A 27,893-nucleotide genomic window follows, 5' to 3' on the forward strand; every position below is an offset into this window, starting at 1 on the left:
CTCTCAAGGATTTCCCTTGTTCTTTTGTCTCCCTAACTTCCCTTAGAGCGTCATTGGGGATTTCAGCTTACCTTTGGCGGGAAGTCCTCATCTTTCTACTCATAAACTCCTCCTAGCTCCTGCCTTGGCATTCCAATCCATCCAACATAATTAACTTAATGAGGTCGTGCTTGGTAACAAAACTCTCTTGGTGTACAATAATTTTCATGGCAGCAGACATGTGCCTTATATTTCTAGCAGGAAATATGGGAGAATGACCAGTGGTCTGTGTCGAAGGTGGTTTAGAAGTGGGAAATGATAATTGAACACAATCGTTGCCCTTCCTTCGCAAGTAATGTACTCGATAATGTACAGGGAAACGTCTCCCCATGGATGAGGGAGTGATAACCTGTCAATTCCGCATTAAGGGAGGGGTCATTGATCTTTTGGTTAATTTACCTTTTTCTCCTAAATCGCAATGATGTTACTCAAGAAATTACTTCTTCTGTAACTTCTAGCTTCAACCCCCTAACCTCTGTCTGGTTTCTATTAAGGTTTTTAGTGAATTCCATGGCAACCGACTCCTCTAATCCCTTAAGTCGCTCAAAGAACTCAAACCATCCTACTTCCTTAAAGATCTGGCATGCCTTAGGGAAATTTTGCAGTGCTTCTATCGAATTGGGATCATGATGGACTGCTGCTTCTCCCATTTCTATTTCAGTTACTGCACTCTATGTTCTCTCTGTTCTTCCTCTGAGAATTTTGAAATGAGGGTGCAATGCTTCGCTGAGGTTGATATTAGGGCAGTGAAGTAGGCAATAAAAGCAATAATTTTAGGTCAGGGGGATCATACTACACATGTTATGACCTCATTATTGATCCTGGATCATGGAGGTCTGGCTTTAAATGTGATTTAGTCATTGGCATGATTGGCATAAAGAGATAACAATAATGGCAGGGTTTAATAATGATTACAAGATTATCGCTTTTAATTTTAGTTTGAAATCGCAGATTGCGAAATGATTCACCCTCCCCCCGAGTTTAATGTGATGGTCGTCCTCGGCCATCAAAGAAGGTGCCATATTAATTGCCATAATTGTTAAACATAGGGAAAAAGTGATATACCATTTGCGTGATGTACCTAAGGTGATGTGGCAAAAAGGGACTGGCGAAAAGGTACCAACAATATAATTAATTCTAGTAGTGACGTGTTGGTTGTGTCAATTGCTCTTGTAGCATGATGTTGATGAATGCTATTTATTGCGGCAGACGATTTCGCCTAGGTCATTGTTGTAGGTTGTCAGCTATTACACATGTAACAATAAATACAATTGCTAACACTATTTCTACATCAGTTTCTTATTTACACTACTCTTTACGGATACTTACAAAATTTTGAAAAGAATGAGGAAAGACTAAAAAATTGTAACAACATATTGTAAGATGTGCATGAGATAAATGTTGTTGTTACAGAAAGAAAAGAACATGTAATAGCTACCACATGGTGGTTTTCAACTGTCACAATTTGTCTGCCTGCACCCCTATAAGAGGTTTTCACAGTCATATTCTTATTTACATTTTTTAATTATATTTTTTATTTTATTTTTACAGGGTGTAACGGCTGGCAAAAAAAGTTGGTTTTCGGTTGTTACACTTATTAGAGAATTAAGAATTTGGTAGCACATGAGAATTTTCCCCTGCCCCTGTAATATGAAGGTCAAAATCTGTGACAACATTGATGAATGGATCCTTTGAAGCAGGTTTATGATATAGCCAAAGACAGTGCCCATTAGCGAGTAATGGTGTCCTAACACTGTCAATGGTAACTAAATTCACAGTCCCATTGTCAAATACTATGTCAAATTCATAAGGACCTAGCCACCTGGTGCAGAGCTTCCCCTTGAAATCCTTGAATCTCGAATCATATAATAGAGCCCAATCTCCTTTTTGAAATTTCTTCTTTTTAATGAATCTATTGTGCCACTTAGCCCTTTGTTGTTGAATTATGTATGCTTGTCGAATAACAACTAGCCTTTTCTCATCTAGCTCATTAAGCTGATTCAACCATTGCTTCTGTGTTGTTTCCAGATCCGAGTTCACTTGTAGCGCTGTTCTTAATGTCTTGATTTCAAACTCTATGGGAAATAAATGATTTTTACCATACACTAATTCGTATGGTGAGAATCCTATAGTATTCCTCCATGTAGTCCTGTATGCCCACATCACCTCTGGATTTTATCAGCCCAATTCCTCCGATGGTTGGCCATAATCTTGGTAAGAATTCCCTCAATAACCTTGTTGGTGCTCTCCACTTGGCCATTCGCTTGTGGATGATAAGGCGAAGTAATCCTATGACATATTTTGTATTTTTAAACTTTCTTTTGAATAAAATGAGATGTGAATTGGGGCCCTCAATCTATCACTATTTCTCTGGGTACCCCAAAGCAAACAAAAATGTCTTAAAAAAAGAGTCTGAAATAACCTACTCTGTGTCTCTGGTTAATGCTTTCGCCTCAACCCATTTTGTGACATAGTCTTTGTAGACTAGGATGTAGGACTTTTGATGGGATGAAGGTGGTCCTACAAAATCTAGGGCCAATTTTTCAAATGGATCTAAAACTATTTGAGGCTGTAAAGACATCTCATTTGACGGGATCGGTTGACCCATTCTCTAGTAGCTGTCACATCCCTTAACGAATTTCTTAGCATCCTAAAATATTGTGGGCCAATAGTATCTTGTTGAGTGTATCCTATCCTCTTATATGCAAAGTGTCCTCCACAAGTTTCCTCGTGACAAGATCTAAGGATATCAAATATTTCATCCTCCCTCACATAATTCCTAATCTGATGGTCTGGCCCATTTTAATAGAGATTTCCCTCAATCCACGAATATCTAGCACTTTGTTGGACACTTCTTTTCTTTTCTCCGGAGGATAGGTATTGTAGAAATATTCCTGCAGCAATATAATTAGCTATGTCTGCATACCACAGTGAGTGAGTTGAAATAGAAAAACGATATTCATCAGGAAAATAATCTTCAATAGGCATGCATTCATCACCATTAGTTAGACTAGAAAGAAAATCAGCCACTACATTATCTTTCCTAGGTTTATCTAGGATTGTTATACCAAATTCATGTAACAACAATAACCATTGTGTAATCCTACCATTAGTGACTGGTTTATTCATTAAAAAGTGAATGATAGAGTTGTTAGTGTGTACAAACACTTGATATCCTGTGATCTAGTGTCGAAATTTGTTGATGGCATGCACTACTGTAGGGAACTCTTTTTCTATCACCGTGTAATTGATTTTAGCTGGAGTCAAGTTCTTTCTTATGTAATAGATAGAATACGACTTTTTGTCCTCTAGTTGGCCCAAAACAACTCCCACAACAATATTAGATGCATTTGTAGCTATGTGAAACGACAGAATCCAGTTCGTTCCTTGTAAGACAGGAGCTGTTGATACACAATTTTTTAATTCCATAAAAGCTTAATCGCACTTCCCTGTCCATACAAATTCCACATTTTTCGTAAGTAAGGAGAATAAAGGAGATACAATCTTTGAATTTTTTTCTATCAACCTCCTATAGTACCCTGCATGACCCAAAAACTACGTACCTCTTTCTATGTCTTTGGAATTGGAATATTCAAGATTACCTCCATCTTAGCAGGGTCTGCTTTAATCATGTCAGTAGAAATAAGATGTCCCAGCACAATCCCTTCATTCATCATCATGTGACACTTTACAGTACTCAAAGCAACATTAGTCTGCACACATCATTCTAATACTTTTTCTAAATTAACTAATGTTGTTTCAAAGGCATCACCATAAGGTGTAAAGTCATCCATGAATATTTCTAGACAGTCATTCAATAGATCCAAGAAAATTCCTAGTATTTCCCTTTGGAAAGTTGCTGGCACATTACAAAGTCCAAAAGGAAGAACCTTGTATGTGAAGGTTCCCCAAGGGCAGGTAAAGGTCGTTTTATCCTGGTCTTCCGGGGCAATTTGTATCTGGTTGTAACCACTAAACCCATCTAAAAATAAAAAATAATCTTCCCGAAAAGGGTATTAAGGACCTGGTCTATAAATGGCAGAGGGAAATGGTCCTTTTGAGTGGCTTTGTTGAGTTCTCTATAATCTACATAGAATATCCACTTGTCATTCTTTTTAGGAACAATGACAAGTGGGGATACCCATTGACTATTAGAAATTGGATAAATGAACTTGGCATTCAGGAGTTTCTGCAGTTCTTCTTTCACTACCTCCTTTAGTGTAGGGTTCATGCATCGCTGTGGTTGTCTAACTGGATTGCAACCATCCTTTAAATAGGTGTGGTGAGTGCACAAGATGGGATGGATAACTTTCATATCTGTATAATACCATGTAAACGCCTTTTTGTACTTCTGTAATAGATGTAACAACAATATGTTTTTCTCAGCAGTCAGGTTTGGATTGAAATTTAGATATTTAACTAGTTCTATTTCAACTGGACTTTTGTTGATGTTTGGATTGGTCTTCATCTGTTCAAAGCTCAAATCTTCTGCAAAATCTTCCTCCCCAGAGTCCTGAATAGAAGTAACATAAAGTGAATTACGAATAACACCATTAATGATATAATCTTCTGTCTCATCCTTGAAGTACTGGGCTTTTTCGATGGTGAGAAGTGGCTGGGAGTAGTCTGACTCAGGTTCGAATTCATCCCACAAGGGGTTTCACGAATCCATACTTGGTTTCGGTGGGGGGTAGAGACTAAGGTTCTTTGTGGCCTGGCCATCTGAAATTATCATAGACCCAGACCTGCATCCTATGAATGCATCTGCAGTGGCTAGCCAAGACCTTCCTAGAATCAAAGGATGTCCCCCCAGGTTTGATTTAGTTTGTAAAATAACTAAGTCACTTGGATATCTCCAAGAATCCACTATTATCACTATGTCTTTAAAAACCCCTTCAGGTTTGACACAAGACCTGTTTGCTAAATCCAACAATGTAGGTGTGTGTCTTAGTCCATGTAACCCCAAGGTGGTGAAGAGCTCCTTAGTAATTACATTAATGTCTGCCCCTAAATCAATCAATATATTGGTAATGGGCTTGTCATCGATGTAAACAGTAACCATGGGATTTCCTCGATCATTATATTTGGATAAGAGAGGCTGATCAGTAATCAATTCAAACAAATTTCCCATCACATGAATAGTAGTGGGGTCCTTAGGCTTCCTCCCAGGTTTTTTAATGCACAAGTCTCTTAATGCTTTTGTATAGATAGGTAAATCTTTAATAGCCTGCATTAGAGGAATCTGTATGTGTAAAATTTTGAACTCCCTAAGGAAATCAGATTCTGATTGTGAAGTCATACCAGCTTCGGCTAATCTTTGGGGATACAGAGGATCCTTAGTTATCATAGTCGAGTCATTTTTTACAGGTGTATCAACTTTACTCAAATTGGATGTTACAAGTGCAAAAATCCTTCCCGAGTTATCTGTTGCAAGTGTGAAAATAGCTTGAAGATCTATGGTATCTTCTTTGGGTGACTCACACTCTTCTTCAGTTATAATAGGAGAGTGTTTTGGGTTAATCACTTTCCCTGACTGAAGATGAATTTCGTTACACATGATAGGAGTGATATAATAAGTCTGAAAGATAGTCGAGGCCTCAATGTTCTGGGTTACTTTATTGTTTGGGTTAGGGTTAGGTTGCACACGTAATTGGGGTTGTATAGGAGGTGTAGTAGCAGGTGTTTGAAGAGGTGTTTGCTGTAACTATTGTTGCATTGGTATTGTAGGAGGGGATGGACCTAGGGAATTTCCTCTCTAATTTTGAGTCCAAGGATATGGTTGAGATGGAGGGTATTGGAAAGGTGGAGAGGGAGACCACTTGTTCTAAGGTGAAGGAAATTGTGCTAGAGAAGGAGTAGAATACTGGCACGAGAATTGCTGAGCATTATATGTATTATTCCATGGATTAAAATAAGAGAAGTCTTGAGAGATACCTGGGGGTCGTGGTTTCCATGGTTTCTTGGATCCAATGAAATAGGAAGGCTTAACTTCCTTGCTTGATTCTTTGAGCACCGCTTTTAGTCTGGGAAGCTTCGGGAAATAGTATCTATAATTCTCTAGATCAAAAATGTTGCACAAGTTGATGATGTTTACTTTGCATTCCTTCAGGGAATTCTTCTCCCTGCATTTCGGGCAGAACACAACTAAAGCTGTATCAACTTCATCCTATGCTTTCTTTACTTGTGCCGTCATTATTTGAGTAGAAAAGGTACTGTGGAGATCATTTTTAAGGTTCTCGAACAAATTTATGATCTCAACCCTGGTCACACCTTTGTTTGTAGATTTCTGTATTCTCACAGAGGCATCCTGTACCATGCTTCTCCCTCTCAATGACCCTCTTGAGCATCTTAGGCAGATATTTATTATCTCATCAAATGATTCCTGAGATATGTCTCCCTTTCCTAGTAGATTCAAGGTATCAAGGCAGTCATCTCTCATTCCCCTTATGAATATGGTCTTCAAGATTTCTAGATCTAAATCACTATGTTTAGATCTATGCAAGTTATAATGGAATCATTCCACATAATCCTCCAAGATTTCTTCCTCCTTCTATGTCATCCTGAAGATTTCTCCCCTCAAGTCCCTGGGCCAAGAATAGCCCTGATACTTGGATAGGAATGTTTCTTTCATGTCACCCCATGTCCGAATAGTAGCAGAGCCTAGTCCCATAAACCATCTCAGTGCTACTCCTTTTAGAGTAGCAGGGAACAATTTCATCTTTTGAGCATCTGAAGTATAATCATAGCTCATGCACAAGACATCAAATTCAAACAAGAAGGTGATAGGGTCTTCTACAGTCATTCCTTGAAAAGTTGGAAGAGCTGACAAAGGAATGTTTTTCATGGGAGCTTCACCTCTTATTGGGAACTCAAAGGTAGTAATGGTGGCATCTATTTTGTTGTTGTTATTGTTGTCACCCATTTTTTATCCTCCTGAATCTTTCTGTGATGAGTCTCCTTCTCCAGACCATCTAGGTGATTGTCCCGTGGGTGAAGATTTGTGAGATGATAGCTCAAGCTGCTCCGGGGATGGTTGTTTCACCGCGCTTGCCGAATCTGGATATTGATAAGTAAATTAATGCTTTTTTGGTCCAATCCCTTGGTGTTCCACACTAGTTTCCCCTTGGACCTCAAACCTAAAGTCTTGACCACTAGTTTCCCACTGTTGTTCTTGAATTGATCCTACAGTTTGGGAGTGGGTACACTAGTTTGAGGATGATGAGGTTCATAGATAGAGGAACCAGATTCTCCTAGCCTTTCTATGTGGATAACAAATTTTTGTGGCCCTGTTTTCCTTGTATCCCTCAGTGAGTTTCACTATTCATTCTCTGCTTTTGAGATTAGTTCCTGAATAAATGTTTTTCAAATATGCACTCTTCTTGTTCCTTTTATGACTTGTTTTTCCTGTGATTTATTAGAGTGGTTGTGTTTTGGTATCTCTTCTACTCCTACGCCTTACACATGGACCCTATGTGTATTTATTTTACACCCTAAGTGTCTCATATTCTACAGTGGTGAGCCCACTCAAATATATTAGAGTGATGCATAGGTTCTTACCTCTCGTCTTATTGCCCAACGCCTATAAAGTTGAAAACACGTCTAAAGAAAATCCAAAGATTTCACACACCCTAAGTGTCCTAATGATCACAGTGGTGAGCCCGCCCAGGTATGTTAGAGCGATGTGCAGGTTCTTACCTCTCATCTTACCGCCCAACACTTGTGCACTAGAAACACTATATTAATGAAACACACTTGGTTGACTGTATCGTCAACTGCCTTCCTCGACAACGACGCCAAAATGTTGTGTCGGTTAATCATTTTTTAATTGATTGAACCGCAACCATTTAATTGTCAACCAGGGTAGGTATATTTATTTCAAAGTTTTCTGCACTATCTATGCCGATACATAACAACCAAGGATAGAAATAAAGAACAGAAAGAAATGTCGTTGAACCAATTGCAGAAAGTAAAAAGTCATGTAGAAATAAAAAGCATTCTACAAAAATGAAATCACACTTCATGTTTTACCAAGAAAAGGGTGCGCCACACAACATATCAATTACTAAACCATATGATCAAATATTAAAACTTAAATCAATCACGTGTAACAAGATATCATAAAGATGAATAACAGAAGTAAATTTTCTCTATGAATTATATAGGGACAACAATAACTTCATACTTACGAGAAAGAAATAATTAATCTATTGCTACAACTACTACTGCAATCCTTGCTAAAGAGGAGGGCCCTTCCTCCCTAGCAGGGCGCAGACATGAAATACAAACTCGTTAAAGATTCAATGCAGAATCTGTAAAAGCATCACCAATGATGTTCTTGTATTAAAATAGTTGTGAATTACAGAATCAAAATCATGATACTCTCTCGCGTTTCCTTCCTGTTCCGTTCCATAGAACTAAATTCTTTTATAAAGTTGACATGCCCAAAATAGGGAACATATCAGTCATGATAATCTCACAATTCTCATGCTGATCAATATTAAAAGAAAGTAGAAATTGTTACAACTGGTTTCTAAATACAAGGCCTATTCAAGTTATTTTTTAAAATCATAACCACCTAGATTCCTTAACCGCCTACAGATAATTCATGCTTCACGACAGCTTGATCGTGGAAGAATACCCACAGTGCTTGACAATTGCGGTGTAACAACATCTCGCAGTGTAACAACAACTTGAGGTGTAACAACAATTATCTTTAACAACAAATTGAGGTGTAACAACAACTTGCGGTGTAATAATAACTTACAGTGTAACAACAATGGTCTGTAACCATAAATCCTTGAGCATATTTGTGAATTAACAACACAGTTGTCCATCCTTTGGCCTTGAATTCATGGGCAACACCTAAAAGAAAAAAAGCCAGAGAAATTATTCCACACTTACCCTGATTAGACATAAAAAAGATATCACTTCATTCATATTTAACAAAAATGGAAAAATAATATGTCACAACAAGAGTTGCTTCTTATAACTAGGAAACTGATAATTAGGATGTAAAGCTCGCAGGTTCAAAGGTAAAATGGTAAAAAATGGGGGAAAGAGGTATCTAAAGTATCCACAAAATTTGCACCCAACACATTCAAATAACGACATTGACATCAATGACAACACCATTCAACACATACGACTTTAAAAGAAAACATTCAACAAGACAAATCAAGGCAAGGTTGAACAAGCCAAGGAAGAATGAAAAGACTAATATCCATCAAGGCAAGGTTGAACAAGGCAAAGTAAGAACAAACTTATTTTACTCGAGTAAGATGACAAAAGAACAAATAAGGAAGAATGAAAAGACTAATATCCTCAAAAACTTGAAAGAGGAATCCTCCATGGCCAAATTCCCATTTTCAATTTGCAAGAACAAAAGGGAAAATTGAGGAGGATGAACTACAAGCACAAAAGGACAAATTGGGGAGAAAGAATGCTTGAGAGAACAAATGTGATTTCTCATTTTGTTTGGAGTAAGGAAAAATTATTTCAAAATAGAATAGTCAAATACAATTGGAAGGCCAAGTGTTGTAAAATTTGAAGGTCGAGAGTCAAGTAGATTGAAAGCCAAAAATCATTAGGATTTTTTTATTTATAAAAGAGGCCTTTGAACTCTTGCAAAGGTTCCCTCTTTTGGCATTGTAATCTATCTTCATATGTTGAATAGAACGGCATTGTTAGATTTTGCTGCATACTCTTGAAAATTTCTTGATGATTAGTCATTATTCTTGCCTCCCCACAATCTTGGTTACTCGTGAGGATGAATTGTTGTATCTTGTGCATTTTATGGCTTAATTGACATTTTATTGGTTTCTAATATCCGTGCTTTCTTACCATACACACTACTAACTTGTTGGATGTAGCTTTGGAAATACAAAGGATTTCTTTGATCTTAAAATAAAACTTGGGTTATTGTGAGAATAGTAGAGGTGGGCTATTCTCCATTCCCTTTGCATCACTTTTCCTTGAATTATGTCTAACATTTTGACGTGAAATGAGTTCTTTATTTGTGCCATGAGATTTGGTGCCAATTGTCAATTGATTGAATATTATCCTTTCTCATTGCACTCTCCTTTTGTTTCATGTCAAATTGTTTTCTTTAAATGCATGTTCCTAGTTAGGAAAGGATAGAAAATTAGATAGATTAGATAGGACTAGACTAAATTACATCTTGCATACACATGTTAGTTTATGTAGCATCAAATGTGTTCAAGCTACGAAATTTAGTGGAGAGGCTAGAATACATGAGAAATCCAAAACCCATAAATCGTTTCTGGAAATTCCACTTAGAAGTGTCTCAATCAGATTATTAACCAATTTTTAAATATTTCCTAAGTCTAAACTTAGGGAATATGGTTAATTAATTAGTATTAATTGAGATAAGGTGAGAATCATTTAGAAACTTACAGGGATTGATCCAGAAACGATTTGAGCCATTGATTCAGATTTAATTTTGGTCGTTGGAGTCTTAACAAGAAGATATAAGAAGGGATCATTGTGGTTATGGAGAATTCGCCAGTGCAGATAATCAGTTTCCCATGCTGATCTGATAATCACCCTATGAATGACCTCAGTTGAAGATTTATTAAACAAAAGGTATTACAAACCATGTGCTGGTGTGCGTTCTGTGTTGTTGAAACAATGGATCGATCAGATTTCCAGTACACAGAAAATAAATGGAAAGACAACAGAGAAATACAGGAAGCAACACAAAGACACAAGCAATTTTTAATAAGGAGTTCACCCTATTCTCTAGGGCTACGCCTTCGGTCCAGCTTCAGTGGTGGCCTTGATTTATTGTGTCTTTCAGCAGAGAAATTACAATACAAGGACTCAATATGAGTTCTCCTGAAGTAGATTTTTCTTGGCAGGGTGGTTCTTGGATTCCCCAAGCCACTTGGAGTACACAGACTCTTGTTCTTCCTACCAGCTCTGTGACCCTCGGTCTACAGTGGAAAGAGCCAACTGTGATGCTCAATCCGGACAGATTCCTCTATGGGAAGGCTTGATTCTTCAAGCTCTCTAGTGCTCGATGCTGCTTGTGGTCAGCTTGGCCCTCTGTCTCCTTTGCTTGGATTTACTGCTCTCTGTGCTCAGTCCTCCTCTTAGGGTTCACTGTTCACTATCTCTCTTCGTCGCTTGGACTCTTCACTCTCTCTTTCTTAATCCCCTTCGGTTGTATCTGTTCATGGCTTTAGCCATTTGACCTCCATGCATGTTCGGTTCCTTTCCTTCCTGCGTCGATTATCCTTCCACCTGTATGCTAGGAGTTCCCTGTTCAGCGTTAGCATGAACGCTTAGGAAGTAGCCACGTGTCTCCATCATAACAGTGCCAGCCTGTTTGTCAATTCGTTTCTTTCTCCACCTTGGCGGTCAATGGATTCCAAATCCCCTTAAATCGCAGCTTAATTCCTTGTCAATTCCACTCTATCTATCAGACACAATCTCAGCCATCTGATCTGGGCTCCTTTAGATCCAACGTCATACGCACGCCGAGCACGGTTGACTTGCTCGACTGATAACACGCGATCACAGTGGTTTTTCTCTCACCTCCGCTGCCACGCGTCGATGGCTGAGTGTGATCGCTCTGTTTTCTCCAAAACCTCTTACCATTCAAGGGTGCCCCGATCAAACCGTCAGTTTCCAAGTTGTGGGTCCTACCTTCGTACGATGGTGCTTTTTGTTTCTCCACCCACGGTCCTTTGGCTCCCAACGTGACCGAGTTCTTAAGGCTCTACCATTTCAGCCCTGTTCACCCAGTGATGCGTGATCGAAAATCAGCTCCTTTTCCCGTTCCGAGGCTCCTAAGGGCTATATTGACCTCCTGCACAGTCTCCATGGGCCTTGGTCAGCGCGCATTGACCGAGGTCCTCGTCGTTCCGCACCGGCTGCCATGGCCACTAGTTCAGGGTGTTTCTGACTGCTGTTTTGGATTCTTCAAGGATCTGTTTCGTCCCGATACAGTCAGGGTTCTTGACAGTCGTTTATGGATCCGATTTGGATCATGGCCTCCCTACTGAAAAGCTTTTGGACCACCAAAAGTTGGTTTTTTTTTTCAAGCATTGACTAAGTGAGGAAACTGTTGTCTCACTTGTCCAATCTCAATCCACTTTGCACTGCTCGGCTTCGAACCTTTAAGCCCAATCCTGAGGTATTCCACCTGTCCACTGTGAGTTGTCCTTACCATCCTATCCAGCACTGTATCTTCCTGTAACTCATTAGGACATTCAGGTAGCAGGTCATCAACAGAAGGCAACTGAATCTGCTCTTCAGGGTCCTCAATCATTGAAGGTTCAAACAACCTCAAGTAATCTGCATTCACGACTGAGTAGATGTGCATGTAAGCTGGCAGATCAAGGCGAAAGGCATTTTCACCAATCTTCTCAAGTATCCTGAAGGGTCCATACCTGATAGGTTTTAGCTTCTTTCCTTCACCTTGCATCCCGTCCTTGTTGATATACAACCAGACTTGGTCTCCAACTTGAAAACTATGCTCCATCCGATGCTTATCATGCCTAGCCTTGTACTTGGCCTAGATCTTTTCCAGTTGTTCCTGTACTGCCTGGTGGATCTCCTGGATCTGTTTAATGAACCTAGTTTCTTTGTCCACATCATTGTGTCCATCGACCATGGTATCTTTACCAAAGACAAAATCCAAAGTAAACCTTGGTATGAAACCAAAGTAGGTCTCAAAAGGAGATCTCTGGGTAGAAGAGTGTTTGGCTCTATTGTAAGCATGCTGCACATAACACAAGTGTTCATCCCAAAGCTTAGGGTGTTTGCTACAATATCCTCTCAGTAACTGGATCACTGTCCTGTTAACTAGTTCTGTCTAGCCATCTGTTTGTGGATGAAAAGATGTGCTTTTCTTTAATTTGGTGTCCATTAGTTCCCACAGACTGGACCAAACTTTCCCACAAATCGGGTGTCTTGATCAAATACAATAGAAGTGGGTAATCCAAAATGAACCCATACATGTTCAAAGAATAATTTTGTAGTTTGTTCAACTGTAATCTATTTACTACAGGGTATAAAAATACACATTTTGCTGAACCTATCCACAAAAACATATAGATAATCATGACCTTTCCTAGATTTAGGCAGTCCTCCAACAAAATCCATGGAAATGCTTTCCCAAGGGTGAGAAGGAACTGGCAATGGAGTGTACAAGCCTACTTTGCTATTGCTGGGCTTGCTTTTAGCACACATAGCACACCCCCTTACATATCTAGAAACTATCTCACTCATTCTTGGCCAATAGCAGAACCTTTGCAGCTGTGCAACTGTTTTACTTACCCCAAATTGACCTGATATCAGAGAAGTGTGTGCTTCCCTAATTATATTTGACCTCTCAGTTTGTGGAATGCATAGTTTCCCACAATGATATAAGAGTCGGTCCTTCACATGATAGTCCAATTCTTCTACTCTTTTGCCTTGACTCAAAGTTGCATATACATCTTTAAAGTCCATATCCTGAGCATACTGTTCTATGTAGCTTTCATGTAGCACAAAATTATGCTTAAGTATGGTAGATGCATTTATAATGGGTCTAGATAACATGTCTGCAACCTTGTTATGTATGCCCTTTTTATATCTAATGACTAAATGAAACTGTTGTAGAAAACCCATCCATCTGTAATGTCTTGATTGTTGCAACTTAGTTTGGGAGTGTAGGTATTGAAGTGGCTGATGATTAGTATGTATTACTGTTTCTTTGCCCATTAAGTAATGTTTCCACTTTTTCACACTCTGAACTAATGCATACCATTCCTTATCATATGTAGGATAGTTGAATACTGAAGGATTAAAAGTCTCAGAATGATAACATGTGGGTTTACCGTGTTGTGTCAACAATGCTCCCATGGCATAGTCACTAGCATCAGTTTGGATCTCAAATGGTCTTTGTAGATCTGGTAGTGCTAGTACAGGTGCTGTACTAACTTTTTCTTTCAAGGTGTCGAAGGCTTTCTGCTGTTTTCCTCCCGACTGAAACACCTTGTTCAATCCTGTCAAAGCATGTAAGGGAGTTGCAATTGAGGAAAAAATTGAAATGAATTTCCTCCAATATTGTGCTGCTCCTAAGAAGCTTCTCACTTCTGTAGCAGACTTGGGTTTAGGCTAGTTTACAATGACTGCCACTTTAGAGGGATCTATTTTCAATTCACCTCCCCCTACTATATGACCCAAATAATTTAGAGAGGTTTTACCAAATTCACATTTGGAGAGTTTAACATAAAGTCTTTCTCTTTTCAAAACATCTAATGTCTGCTTAACATGCTTTAAATGTTATTCGCATGTTTTACTAAAAATCAGAATGTCATCTAGATACACAATAAAAAAATCATCGAGAAAAGGTCTGAGTACATCATTCATTAATCTCATGAAAGTAGCAGGGGCATTGGTCAAGCCAAAAGGCATAACCAGCCATTCATACAATACCTGCTTTTTTTTGAAAGCAGTCTTCCATGCATCTTTCTCTGCAACTCTGACCTGATGGTATCCACTGTGCAAATCCAGCTTGGTGAAATAAACAGATTCCTTCAATTGATCTAAAAGATCATCTATGCAAGGAAGGGGATAACGATTTTTTATTGTTATCTTATTCAGTGCTTGGTAATCAATGCACATTCTCCACGAGCCATCTTTCTTTCTCACCAAAACGATTGGTGACCCACATGGTGATGTGCTAGGCCTGATAAACCCTTTCTCGAGCAACTCCTGCATCTGCTTCTTGATTTTAGCATTCTCTAAAGCAGATAACCTGTACATCCCAATGTTAGGCAAAGGAACATCTTGCTGCAAATTAATATCATGTACTATTCCATTTTTGGGTGGTAGACCTTGAGGTTCTTGAAACAAGACATCATACTTTGAAACAATCTTTTCTATATCAGCTTGCTGATCAGAATTACAGCCCTCAAATACATTGGTTTTATCAATTTTCTTTTCCTTTACAACCATTAGTAAGAATTGTTTGCATGAATTTATCATTCTTTTCATCTATCCTGAGTTTACGAGAGTATAATTATTCTTGAGCTTATGAGCTCTTACAAAGTATTTGATTCCATCTTTAACAAGTAGATACTTGTTCTCGGCTCTATAGAAAATAGCCTTTTTATCATACAAGTAAGGACTTCCTAAAACAATTCCACATATATCCAAAGGAATTACATCTAACTCAACCTCATCTACAAATGCTGACCCAAAAGAAAACTTGAGTTTGCACTGTCTAGTCACTTGTAGTTGTGCTTTATCATTCAACCATCCTAATGGGTATGGCTTCTTATGAGGTGTAGTTGCTAATCCCAATTTCTTTACAATTGCTTCAGAAATCAGATTTACTTGTGAGCCACTATCAAACAAAGTATCAATCTTTTGATTTTTGGAAACAACTCGAATATGGAAAAGCTCATGCCTTTTTCTCTCATGTTCTTCATCAATAACAGATTGAGCAGAATTACTAGTAGATGCTTCAGAATTCTTACCTTTTATACCTATGGCTGCAATGATTGTTTCATCTCTCGAGTTTGACCCCAAATCTTTCTGAATAGCTGCAGCAGTCTTCTTCTTCTTACCCTCGGACTTCTTAGGTCTCAGCTCTAGATGCAAAATCCAACAGTGCTCATCATCATGCCCCTCCTTTTTACGGTGAGTGCATGAAGCTTTGCCTTTCTGTGCAGTGTTAGCCTTCCTTGCTTTCCACTTTTGCTTTATTTTATCCTTGCTCTTGCTTACAGTGGGTTGGTATGGTCCCCCAACTTCTGGATTTCCATTCTTTCCTCTAGCTTCTAGATGAGTAGCTTGTACAGATACCTCATCTATACTAGTGGGATTAAACATGAGGATGGTGTGCCTCATGTAGCTATGTAGACCACCAATGTACTTCAAAAGAGTTTCTGGTGACTCTAATGAAATACCCAACATCAATGCTCTCTTTCTGAACTCTTGAGTATAACCTTGTACACTTTGCCCTTTCAACTGCCAAAGAGTTTTCCAACTCATCATGGCTTGTTGCATGTAGGCCAATGGATATAACTGCTTTTTTATTGCAATAATAAATTCACTCCAGACAGAGATGGTATTACCATGCTTCTTCATATCAGCTTGGGTTCTACCTTCCCACCAAACCAAGGCAGTGCCCCCTAGGCGAAGGCTTGCCAGCTAAATCTTGCTCTTGTCTGAGTCTATATTTTGTACTCTGCAATATAGATCAATTTGTCTAATCCAATTGTCCAATTTTTCAGCATTTAGCTCTCCATCATATAGGCAAATCAAATTTAACATCTAACTTAATCAAAGATGCTTTCTTATTATGCACAGGGCTACTAGGAGGTGTAGGGAAGCTTTTTTCTTTCCCCTTTCCTTTGGAGTGGTCATGGGAATGAGATGAACATCTTCTTCTTTATCTTGCTTAGAGTCTGATGAATCTTCACCCTTATGCTTTCTAAAGTTCCTATGCATTTCTTCTACCATGGACTTTATAGCTAGGAAACTTTCTATGAATTGAGAGTCTCGCCCTATAGAACCTTCTTCTGACATTGTCTTCCGAGAATAGACTCTCCCAATTTCAGGATTAGTTTCCACCAACTCTCCTTCTCCTAATTTGAGCTTTGATCTAGTGAGCATCCACAACGAAACCAACACAAGCTTGTCTAACCTTACAGCCTAAAGCTCTGATACCACTTGATCTGATAATCACCCTATGAGTGACCTCAGTTGAAGATTTATTACACAAAAGGTATTACAGACCATGTGCTGGTGTGTGCTCTATGTTATTGAAACAACGGATCGATCAAATTGCCAATGCACAGAAAATAAATGGAAAGAAAACAGAGAAATACAGTAAGCAACACAAAGACACAATAAATTTTTAATAAGGAATTCACCCTATTCTCCAGGGCTACGTCTCCGGTCTAGCTTCAGTGGTGGCCTTGTTTTATTGTGTCTTTCAGCAGAGAAATTACAATACAGGGACTCAATATGAGTTCTCCTAAAGTAGATTTTGCTTGGCAGGGTGGTTCTTGGATTCCCCGAGCCACTTGGAGTACAAAGACTCTTGTTCTTCCTACCAGCTCTGTGACCCTCGGTCTACAGTGGAAAGAGCCAACTGTGATGTTCAATCCGGACAGATTCCTCTATGGGAAGGCTTGATTCTTCAAGCTCTCTGGTGCTCGATGCTGCCTGTGGTCAGCTCGGCCCTCTGTCTCCTTTGCTTGGCTTTACTGCTCTCTGTTCTCAGTCCTCCTCTTAGGGTTCACTGTTCACTGTCTCTCTTCGTTGCTTGGACTCTTCGCTCTCTCTTTCTTAATCCCCTTCGGCTGTCTCTGTTCATGGCTTTAGCCATTCGACCTCCATGCCTGTTCGGTTCCTCTCCTTCCGCCTGTATGTTGGGAGTTCCCTGTTTGGAATTAGCATGAACGCTTGAGAAGTAGCCACGTGTCTCCATTAGAACAGTGCCAACCTATTCGTCGATTTGTTTCTTTCTCCACCATGGCTGTCAACGGATTTCAAATCCCCTTAAATCGCGGCTTAATTCCCTGTCAATTCCGCTCTGTCTATTGGACGCAATCTCAACCGTCCGATCTGGGCTCCTCCAGATCCAACATCATACGCATGCTGAGCGCGGTTGACTTGCTTGACTGATAACATGCGATCATGGCAGTTTTTCTCTCACCTCCACTGCCACGCGTCAATCGCTGAGTGTGATCGCTCCATTTTCTCCAAAACCTCTTACTTTTCAACGACGCCCCGATCAAATCGCCGGTTTCCAGGTTGTGGGTCCCACCTTCGTACGATGGCGCTTTTCGTTTCTCCGCCCATGGTTCTCTGGCTCACAACGTGACCGAGTGCTTAAGGCTCTACCATTTCAGCCCTATATCGAAAATCAGCTCCTTTTCCTGTTCCGGGACTCCCAGGGGCTATATCGACCTCCTGCGCAGTCTCCATGGGCCTCGGTCAACGCGCTTTGATCAAGGTCCTCGTCGTTCTGCGTCGGCTAGTCGTGGAAAGAATATAACACAACCCAACATTCTCCCACTTGTTGTTTTCTTTCCACAGGGGGCCACAAGAGAGCTTAGTCATTTTTCCAGCCCTGAAATGCCCATTGTCTCTCTACACCAAGAGAACTTCTTAGAGCTCACAGATTTTGTCAATGCATCTGCAGTATTCTTCAAAGTGTCCACCTTTACCAGCAACACCCTTTAGTCTTCTATCATATTCCTCACAAAGTGATACTGAACATCAATGTGCTTTGTCTTTGAATGATATGCGGGGTTCTTTGCCAAGAAAATTTCACTTTAGTTGTCACAGTCTATCTTTATAGCTTCCTGTACTAACCCCATACTTGAACACAATCTCTGTAACCAAACTGATTCCTTGTTTGCATGTGTGGATACCATGTATTCTGCCTCTATAGTTGATAGTGCCACTATAGATTGTTTCTTACTCATACAACTAACTGCACCTCCAAATAGGTTAAACACATACCCACTTGTAGATCTTTTCTGATCCAGATCTCCAGCCCAGTCTGCATCAACAAATCCACAAATATCCAACACTCTTTCCAATCTTGGTCTTCCTTGGTAGCACAAACCATAATCACTAGTGCCACACAAATACCTAAAAACCCGCTTCACTGTTGTCCAATGCTCCTTCCCTGGTTTTGACATAAACCTGCTCAATACTCCCACTGCATGTGCAATGTCTGGTCTATTACAGACCATTACATACATCAGGCTACCGACTGCACTTGCATATGGAACACGGGACATGTTCTCTTCCTCTTCTTGTGTCTTGGGACACTATTCAACAGATAAATTTACACCTACAGGAATAGGAACCTTCACTGGTTTACTATCATGCATATTAAATCTCTGCAATATTGTCTCGACATACTTCCTCTGGTTTAACCAGAGCTTCCTCTTTGCCTAATCTCTTTTAATTTCCATGCTCAAAATATAGTTTGCAGCACCAAGATCTTTCATGTCGAATTTGGAGGACAATTGGGTCTTCAAATCCTAGATAATTTCTTTGTCATTTCCAACCAACAACATATCATCCAAATACAAGACCAGATAAATAACACGGTCACCAATTAATTTAAAATACACACAGTGATCTAGTTTGCTTCTTGTGAAGCCAAGTCCCCGTATAAATGTATCAAATTTCTGATACCACATCCTTGGTGATTGTTTTAACCCATACAAAGACTTCTTTAACTTGCATACCAGTTATTTCTTACCCTTCACCGCAAAGCCTTCAGATTGCTTCATGTAGATTTCCTCTTCTAGATCCCCATGAAGAAATTTTGTCTTCACATCCATCTGTTCTACCTCAAAATCAAAAGTTGCGCAACAGATAAAAGTAATCTAATAGAAGTTACCTTGGCAACAGGAGAAAAAATATCACCAAAATCAATTCCTGGCACCTAGAATAACCTTTTGCTACCAACCGAGCTTTGTATTTCTCCACCTTTCCTTCTACATTTGTCTTCTTCTTGAACACCCATTTGCTGCCAATGGATTTCCTTCCAGTTGGCAACTCCACCAGATCCCAAGCCTCATTTTTGTGCAAATATGCCATTTCATCAACCATGGCCTCTTTCCAAAGTTGTCCATCCTCTGAATCTACTGCTTCCTTCACAGTTTTGGGATCATCGTCAGTAATAGATAAAGCAAAATTTGAACAGAAAGAAGATGGAATATACCTTTCTGGCTGCCTTCTTTCTCGAAATTATCTTCTCACACCCAAAGTTTGTGGCTCTTCATCTTCTGATTCCTCCTCTGCTGTAGAGTCTCATTCTTCCTCCTTAAGCTCAAACTCTATCTTCTCAGGTTCCTTTGGTTGGAATTCATGTTTAATAACATATTTTACCTCTCTAAACACCACATCTTGGTTGTAAACAACCGTCCGCGTGACTGGGTTCCAAAGCTTATAACCCTTTAAACCATCCTTATACCCAATAAAGATGCACTTTTCAGATTTACTATCCAACTTGGTTTGTTTCTCCTTTGGAACATGTACATATGCATCACATCCAAATACCCTTAGGTGTGAAAGAGAGGGTTTCTTACCAGTCCATACCTCTTGTGGAGTCTTATCCTCCAACGCTGATGAAGGTGACCTGTTGACTAGGTAACATGCAGTATCCACCACCCCTACCCAGAATTTATGTCCTAACCCGGCACCACTGAGCATGCTTCTTGCCCTTTCCATCAACATCTTGTTCGTTCTTTCCGCAACTCCATTTTGCTGAGGTGTATATGGAGTAGTCTTATGTCCTGTTATACCACACTTCTTATAGAATTCTTCAAATTCCTTGCTACAAAACTCTCCACCATTATCTATCCTCAACACCTTTATCTTCTTCTCTCCCTGATTTTCCACGAGAGCATTAAATTCTTTAAACCTGTCAAAGGCTTCAAATTTCTTCTTAAGGAAATATATCCATGTATTCCTTGAGAAGTCATCTATAAATTATACATAGTACACAGACTTACCTAGTGATGGAACTTTCACAGGTCCAAACACATCACTATGCACAAGTTCTAATATCTGTTTAACCCTCTTACCACCAGAGGGGAAACTCACCCAATTTTGCTTCCCATATACACAATTTTCACAGAAATCAAAGTCCAGAGAGCTATTACTCATACCTTCTACCATACCTTTATCATGAAGTATTCGAAGGCCCTTCTCTCCAATATGTCCAAGCCTTTGATGCCACAACATGGTATTCTCTCCAGAGACCACTAGATTTTCTACTCCACTTTCAGGAACCACAGAACTGTTGCACACATCAACAACAGTGCTACCTTGCAGCTTGTACAGAGTTCCAGTCTGAACTCCCCGCATCAATACCAATGCTCCCCGAACCATCTTGCAAGTATCTTTCTCGAACACTATTTTTACACCTACATCATCCAACTTCCTTATAGAAATCAGGTTTCTGGCTAATGCAGGAATATGCAAAACACGTGGAAGTGTTCTAACCCTTCCACCTAGCAACTTCAACTTTAATTTTCCACGACCAACAATTCTAGCCTTCCTGTCATCCCCCAAGAAGACATCACCACCATCGTATTTCTCATACTCGCAGAACTACTCTCTATGGGGAGTGAAGTGAAAGGATGCAACTGAGTCAATCAACCATGCCTCATGATCTACATGTGTACTTGAAGAAGCCAAGTACAAATCCCCACCTTCATCTGAGGTGGTTTTTGCCTCTACAGAAGGAGCATCATCAAATCCCTTTCCTTTATTAGGAGCTTTAGATTTACATTCCCTTTTGAAATTCCCTTCCTTTCCGCATTTCCAACGCACCACCTTTACAGGTTTTCCTAGAGATTTAGATCTCCGTCTAGATTTAGATCTCCCATTCAATGACTTATTTTTGTTTCTATTTTGAGACTGTCCTCGTACAAATAACACATCACCATTCTGGCTCTCCATATTTTTCCGTCTCATCTCCTCCATTAGCAAGGATGAGACTATTTCATCAAACTGCAAGGCAGTTGCATTGCTACCTATTGTAATAACTAGACTATCCCATGAATCTGGTGGAGAACACAACAAACTAATGCACTTATCTTCATCTGAAATTTTAATATCAACAGATGTTAACTAACTTACCACATAATTAAATCCATTCATATGCTCTGTCATCGAGTCTCCATCTTTCATCCTCAGGTTATACAGCTTTTTCCGTAGGAATAGTTTATTCACCAGAGACTTAGATTGGTACAAAGTCCCTAACTTGTCCCACAAAGCCTTCGACGTAGCTTCCCTTGATATATTCAACGATACTGAATCTGAGACACACAATCTTATTGTGCCCTTTGCCTTCCGATCCAACTTCTTCCATTCTTCATTAGACACTCTCTTTGGTTTAGTACCCAGATCTACTGCGATCCACTAATCTTTATCCACCAACAAATCCTCCATCTCGAGTTTCCACAACTCAAAACTCTGACCATTAAATTTCTCTATCTCTATCTTTCCACTGCTCACCATCTTCTTTCACCACCAGAATCGATCTCACAGATCTCCCACTAAACAGGGTCTACCACAGGCCCGAGCGAAACCCCTCAGCAACAAAGGCGTCCCCTTGAAGCCAAAACAGCTCTGATACCAAATGTAGGTTTTAACCCCGTACATAAATTACCTGCATACAAATTCTAAAACACAGAAAATAAACAATGCGAGAGTATAACACATAAAACACATATAAACAGATATTTTCCCGTGGATCCCAAAACCAGGACTACCAGCTTGATTTTTCATTATGTTCCTTTCAATGTTACAATACATATTTATAAATGTCGAAGCATCCAATACCATCGACCAAAAAACCATCGCGTCGAAAACCATGGACCGAAAACCATCACGTCCAAAAATGTGCGAAAATCATGCACAAAACCATAGGTGAGTCCGCCCAACCTAACATAGGGTCCAAAACCAAAATTTTCTGGGGCACTGCCTCGGACCCCATAAAGTGGGGTTATGGGTACCCCTCAAACCCCCTGTGACCTCCCCCCCTCTAACCCCCAGGTAACTACTTGGGCTAGTCGTGGAAAGAATATAAATTAACCCAACATCATTTCTAGGTAGGTCGAGTTGCTTGGGGAAGTTCGATTTTTTAGTGCAGGAGGAAGAAAAAGTTTGAATCTTCGAGATCAATGATTCTAGCAAGCACAGGGAGCTGCAACAACTCAGTTTTTTCGCAGAATAAATTCCTGTTTGACATAGAGGATTTTCCTACAGGTTGCAAATTCATAATTAGCATTAGGAGGGGAAGAGGAATAACACACAATATGACCATGGATCAATTTGATAATCAAGGAGCTTCAGAGTTGTATTCCAGATTGGAGGATGAATTTTCTTGCTTGTTAGGCTCAACCTCATAGGGTGTCTAGTATATAGACAATGTTGCATCAACTCATATGGCAAGAGTTAGAGAATATTTTTCTAGTTACAAGGAAGAGAAGATGGAATTCTAGATTATAATGGGAAACATAACTAAGTGTACTTCAGTAGGGAGAGGTACCATAGATTTTCAGAGGAAGTCAGGAGTAAGCACTAGTGCTACAGATGTACTACATGTGCCAGGATTGGGTATGAACTGATTCCAGTATCCCAGTTATAGGATAAGTGATATGATATCCACTTTGTAGGGAAGAGAGTGTTTATGAAACACTCAAGCTGGAAGAAGGTAAGAGAGATTAGAGTCCCAAGAAACATATTGTACAGGTTGCAACTTGACTCTCCAATGGCACTGATAGGCAGTGAAAATAGTGGTGGGAAGGATCTGAATGATTTATGACATAGGATAATGGGACATCTTCACCATGGAGCACTCAAGTTGCTCAAGGAAACAATAACAAGGGCTTCAGAACTTGGCACGAAACATGATGATGTGTGTAGAGGATGCGTACTTGGGAAGTATGCTAAGGCAACATTCCTGAGAAGTGACAACAGAGAAGATGGTGTGTTAGGACTTATACATTCATATATTTGTGGCCCAATGTCCACTAGAGCTCTCAGTGGTGCCAAATACTTCGTCACCTTTATTGATGACCATTCCAGGAAAACCTAGATCTACTTCTTGAAGACCAAAGTAGAGGTTTTCGATCAACTTAAAGAGTTTAAGGCTCTCACGGAGAATGCGACAGGGAAGAAGATAAAGGTGCTTCACTCAGATAATGGTGGATAATATATTGATAAGGAATTCACAGATTTTTGTGCGAAGAAAGGCATCAAAAGAGAATGGATAGCCCCATATATTCCACAACATAATGGGGTAATAGAGTGGAAAAAAAGAACCATAGTTGGGGCCGCAAAGGCTATTTTATATGACCAATATTTTCCCAAGTTTCTATGGGCAGAGGCATGTAACATGAAAATATACATTCAGAACAGGACTCCTCATAGAGCATTGGGGAAGAAAATGCCATAAGGGGTCTTCATAGGGAACTACCTTGAATGCAGTCTCCGAGGAGTGGGATACATTTGTCCAAAGAATTTTGGGCAAAGCGACTGTCCCTAGTTGGGAGGAGATGTGCGAAACTCTTCAACAGGAAGAGCTCAGGAGATTGAACAAGGCAGGGAGTAGCGGTAAGGGAGTTCGAATCAGGAAGGAGGATGCATCAACGAGGCAACAAGGGATTGAGAAGAGGAAGAAGAAAGACATCTCCAAGGTCAAGTGCTTCAATTGTGGGGAGGTGGGACATTATGCATCTCAGTGCCCCAGGAAGAAAGGTAAGGGAGAAGCTTTTGACTCAAAGGCTGCTCTTACAAAGGAGGAGAAGGATGTCGAGACTGATGACGATTGTGCCATGAGTGCTCATGCGCCTCTAGAGAAGAGGTGGGGAGACATAGAGTTGTAGTCAAGGGGACCACAGAACTGCGGGTAGGATCCTTGAGGTGCCCAAAATCTTGGATCACATTCAGCTACGGGAGCCCTTAAAGACAGTAACATGATGATAGGTGTCGGGTGAAGCAAGGTGTGATGGAGTGGTAAGGCAGTGCTAGAGTGCTAAAACCTGTAGCAACGCAGTGGAGGTTGCAGCAGTGCGAGAGGCACAAAAGAGGTTGCAGCAGTGCAATGGCAGCAGAGAGAGCACAGGATAGCAGCAAAGGTAGCTTCAACATCACGAGGCTTCCAGACTAATCAGGATGTCAGTGTTTGGGTGAAGACAATTACTTACTTCTCGGTAACTGAGTTGCAGTGCAGCAGTTAGTAGTGACAATGCTATAAGGCAGCATGGAAACATTTTGAGAGGGAGCTGTAGTACAGATGTCGCAGTGGAAGTGGCAGTGTCATGGGCAACAGTTCAGGAAGCAGCAGTGTAGTGAATGTGGGGTAGTAGGCCAAGCATCATCAAAGAGGACCGATGTGGAAGATCAGTGTGATGCTTCTATGGTGAAGCATTGCTAGAGCACATTCCTCGCTAAGAGGGAGTGTTGATTTTGGGTAGTATCGGATGTTCTCTAACCTTGAAATTTGGTGGAGAGGCTAAGGCACATGAGATATCTAAGACCCAAAAAGCGTTTGGAGAAATTCCACCCGAATGAAGAGATATTAAAATAATTAATATCTTTAATGAGTTCCTCAGTCTAAACTTAGGAAAATAAAAATATTAATATGTATTAATATAATATGGGTAAGAAAGTTCTAAGTGACGAGGATCAAGCCAGTTCTAATCTTAGCCATTGATTAGGGACTTAATCTTGGCCGTTGAATCGTCAACATGAAAAGTATAAGAGGAGGCTTGAAGGTTAGTTGGAGACACACCAAGTTGATAAGTCAATTCGATTTTCTAGGGTGAGGTTTGTTGAAGAAATCAAGTTAGTGATCAGTTGCAGTGAGGGGCAGTTCAGCAAGGGATTTCCATCTGAGGCTGAAGAATACATAGCAAAGGGGCAGTGAAGTGCTGGGAGAGACAACGCAGGCCCTAGAAGGGCTGACGCAGAGGCCATTGGAGCTGATGTAGAGGACGCAGAGGGTCATAGAGGCTAACACAAAAGCCGTGGAGGCTGACACAGAAGTCGTAGAGGGATTCAGAGGCAATGCTGGGAGAATCTGTGGGACAGACTGGGCGCAGATCAACAAATTCTGAGCCGGGATACGATGATGTAGCGCCTGGAGGAGTAACACAGTTCTTAAGCAGTGCTTGGAGCAGCTTTCGCTATCTAGCATAGGGAATAGCCGGAGTCGCTGTGGGGTTTGATCATCCAGTTGCTGATTTTCCAGAATATCTATCTCCAGATAGAGGTACTACTGTCGAGGAAATTCTCTGCTGGGTGAGCCATTTCTAGCACCCTAGCTGTATTCACGAAATCTGCTTAATAATACAAACCCTCTATATGCTACACCGGTTTTCCCGAATTGGATGTTTCCGGGGACGATTGTCCAAAAATAATGGTGTCCCTGTGTTATTGTTTCTGTTTACTTCAGTACATGATTTGTATATTTGTGAACGCTGCAATAGTGTTTACTTTGATGTTTATGCAATTAAATAACTTGTCAATGTAAAGAACAGGTAGAAGATTGTAAACCAATAATTGCAGTAGGGGTTTCTGATGTGTTAGATTTAGGAATTTTCACAAAGGTGAAGGCAGGGAAAATTTTAAGAACCCCCCCTAAATTTACATGTATAATAAATGGGCGAATCTCCATGGTATATAGGAAAAATGGAAGGCGGTTTTATCAATAATATGATATGTATATATAATTTTCTGGCGAATCTGTCACCAGGCATGGCGAATATTTTATTCAATTATAAAATCTTGTGTTTATTGAATACACAAATGAAATCATTGCATTTCTTTAAAATATCTTTTGAAATCAAAATTACCGAAATTACATATCGATAACCTAGTAGGTGTAGGATAAAATTCACCCGTGCCATTCACAGAAAGCATGAGAAAAAACCTAATACTATATATAAAACCAAGAAAAATTCAAATTCATCACTTCTAGGGACCTCGTAACCACCCTGCCAATACACAAGTATGTTCCTGTCTGCAATTAGAAAAATTACCCAAATTACAATCTGTTTACTCCAGCGTATGTTGGAAAGTTATAGAAGGATGACTAGTGTAATCAATCCATTCCTTTTAGCCCTGGATTTTTTTCAGTTTAAAACAGAAGTATACAAATATACTTGTCCAATATCTATGCCTTACCCATTCACCTTAAGATGTTTTCACAATATAATTTCCTAAGTCTATTTAATATCTTCATTATCATAAAAACCAACCTATATCCATCTTAACTCCACATCTACCACTCTTAGGGGGACGAAATCTATTTATCCCTCTGAGCACTTGGTAGACCCAGAATTAAGATGGATCTAAGATGATAGAATTTCCCCTTTAAATAGTCTATGCTCACATGAATACCATGGTATTACCATGGGTTATCATAAACCTCGAGCTTAAAAATTACTATTAGTAATTTATAAAAATTAATAAAATTAATAGTTGATTTTTATTCTATTTTTTATTTTAACCAAGCTAAAATGTTTAACATACATTAAATTATAACATCCATTTTTACTCTTGATCGGATCAAATATTTTTTCACTCTATGCTAGTTTAGCATATCACTATATTTGATACCTCTCAGGGGTTAGTAGATCCAGAGTAAAGATGGATCTATGCTGGTTTAATTCCCCCATTTAAATAGGCTACATTCCAGGTGAATACCATGGGTCAATACCATGTGCCATTTTGGTGAATACCATGGGTCAATACCATGTGCCATTTTTATTTTTATTAATACTAATATTAGGGTTAATAATGTTTTTTTGCATGGTATTAATAACAATCTAGTCCATGGTATTTGTCCCATAGTATTTTGCCCATAGGTTTCACCTAAATATAATGCATTTTTGAGTGTTCGTAAATATAAGGTGACTTAGGAGTAAATATAAAAAAAATGTTTTATTTGTTTACCATACCTCTCGTTTATTTATATTTTTATTAATTTACTATACCTCTTTTACAAATATGGTATTTGGCCCATAGATTCACTTAAATAAAACCTCTTTCTTGAGCCTTCATAAATAGAACAAGGGTTATGGACTAAATATATAAAGAGGTTTTATTTATTTACCATGCCTCTAGTTTATTTATATTTTTATTTATTTACCATACCTTTTGAGTAAGTATAAAAAGACGTTTTATTTATTTACCATACCTCCACTTTACTTATATTTTTATTTGTTTACACCCTTGCATGTATATAAGGTGACTTATGGAGTAAATATACAAAATGTTTTATTTATTTACCATACCTCTCATTTATTTATATTTTTATTAATTTACCATACCTCTTTTATAAATAT

This window comes from Pinus tabuliformis, chromosome J, assembly GCF_031772625.1.
Source record: "Pinus tabuliformis cultivar Carrire ecotype Pingquan chromosome J, CPIR1, whole genome shotgun sequence".
NCBI lineage: Eukaryota > Viridiplantae > Streptophyta > Pinopsida > Pinales > Pinaceae > Pinus > Pinus tabuliformis.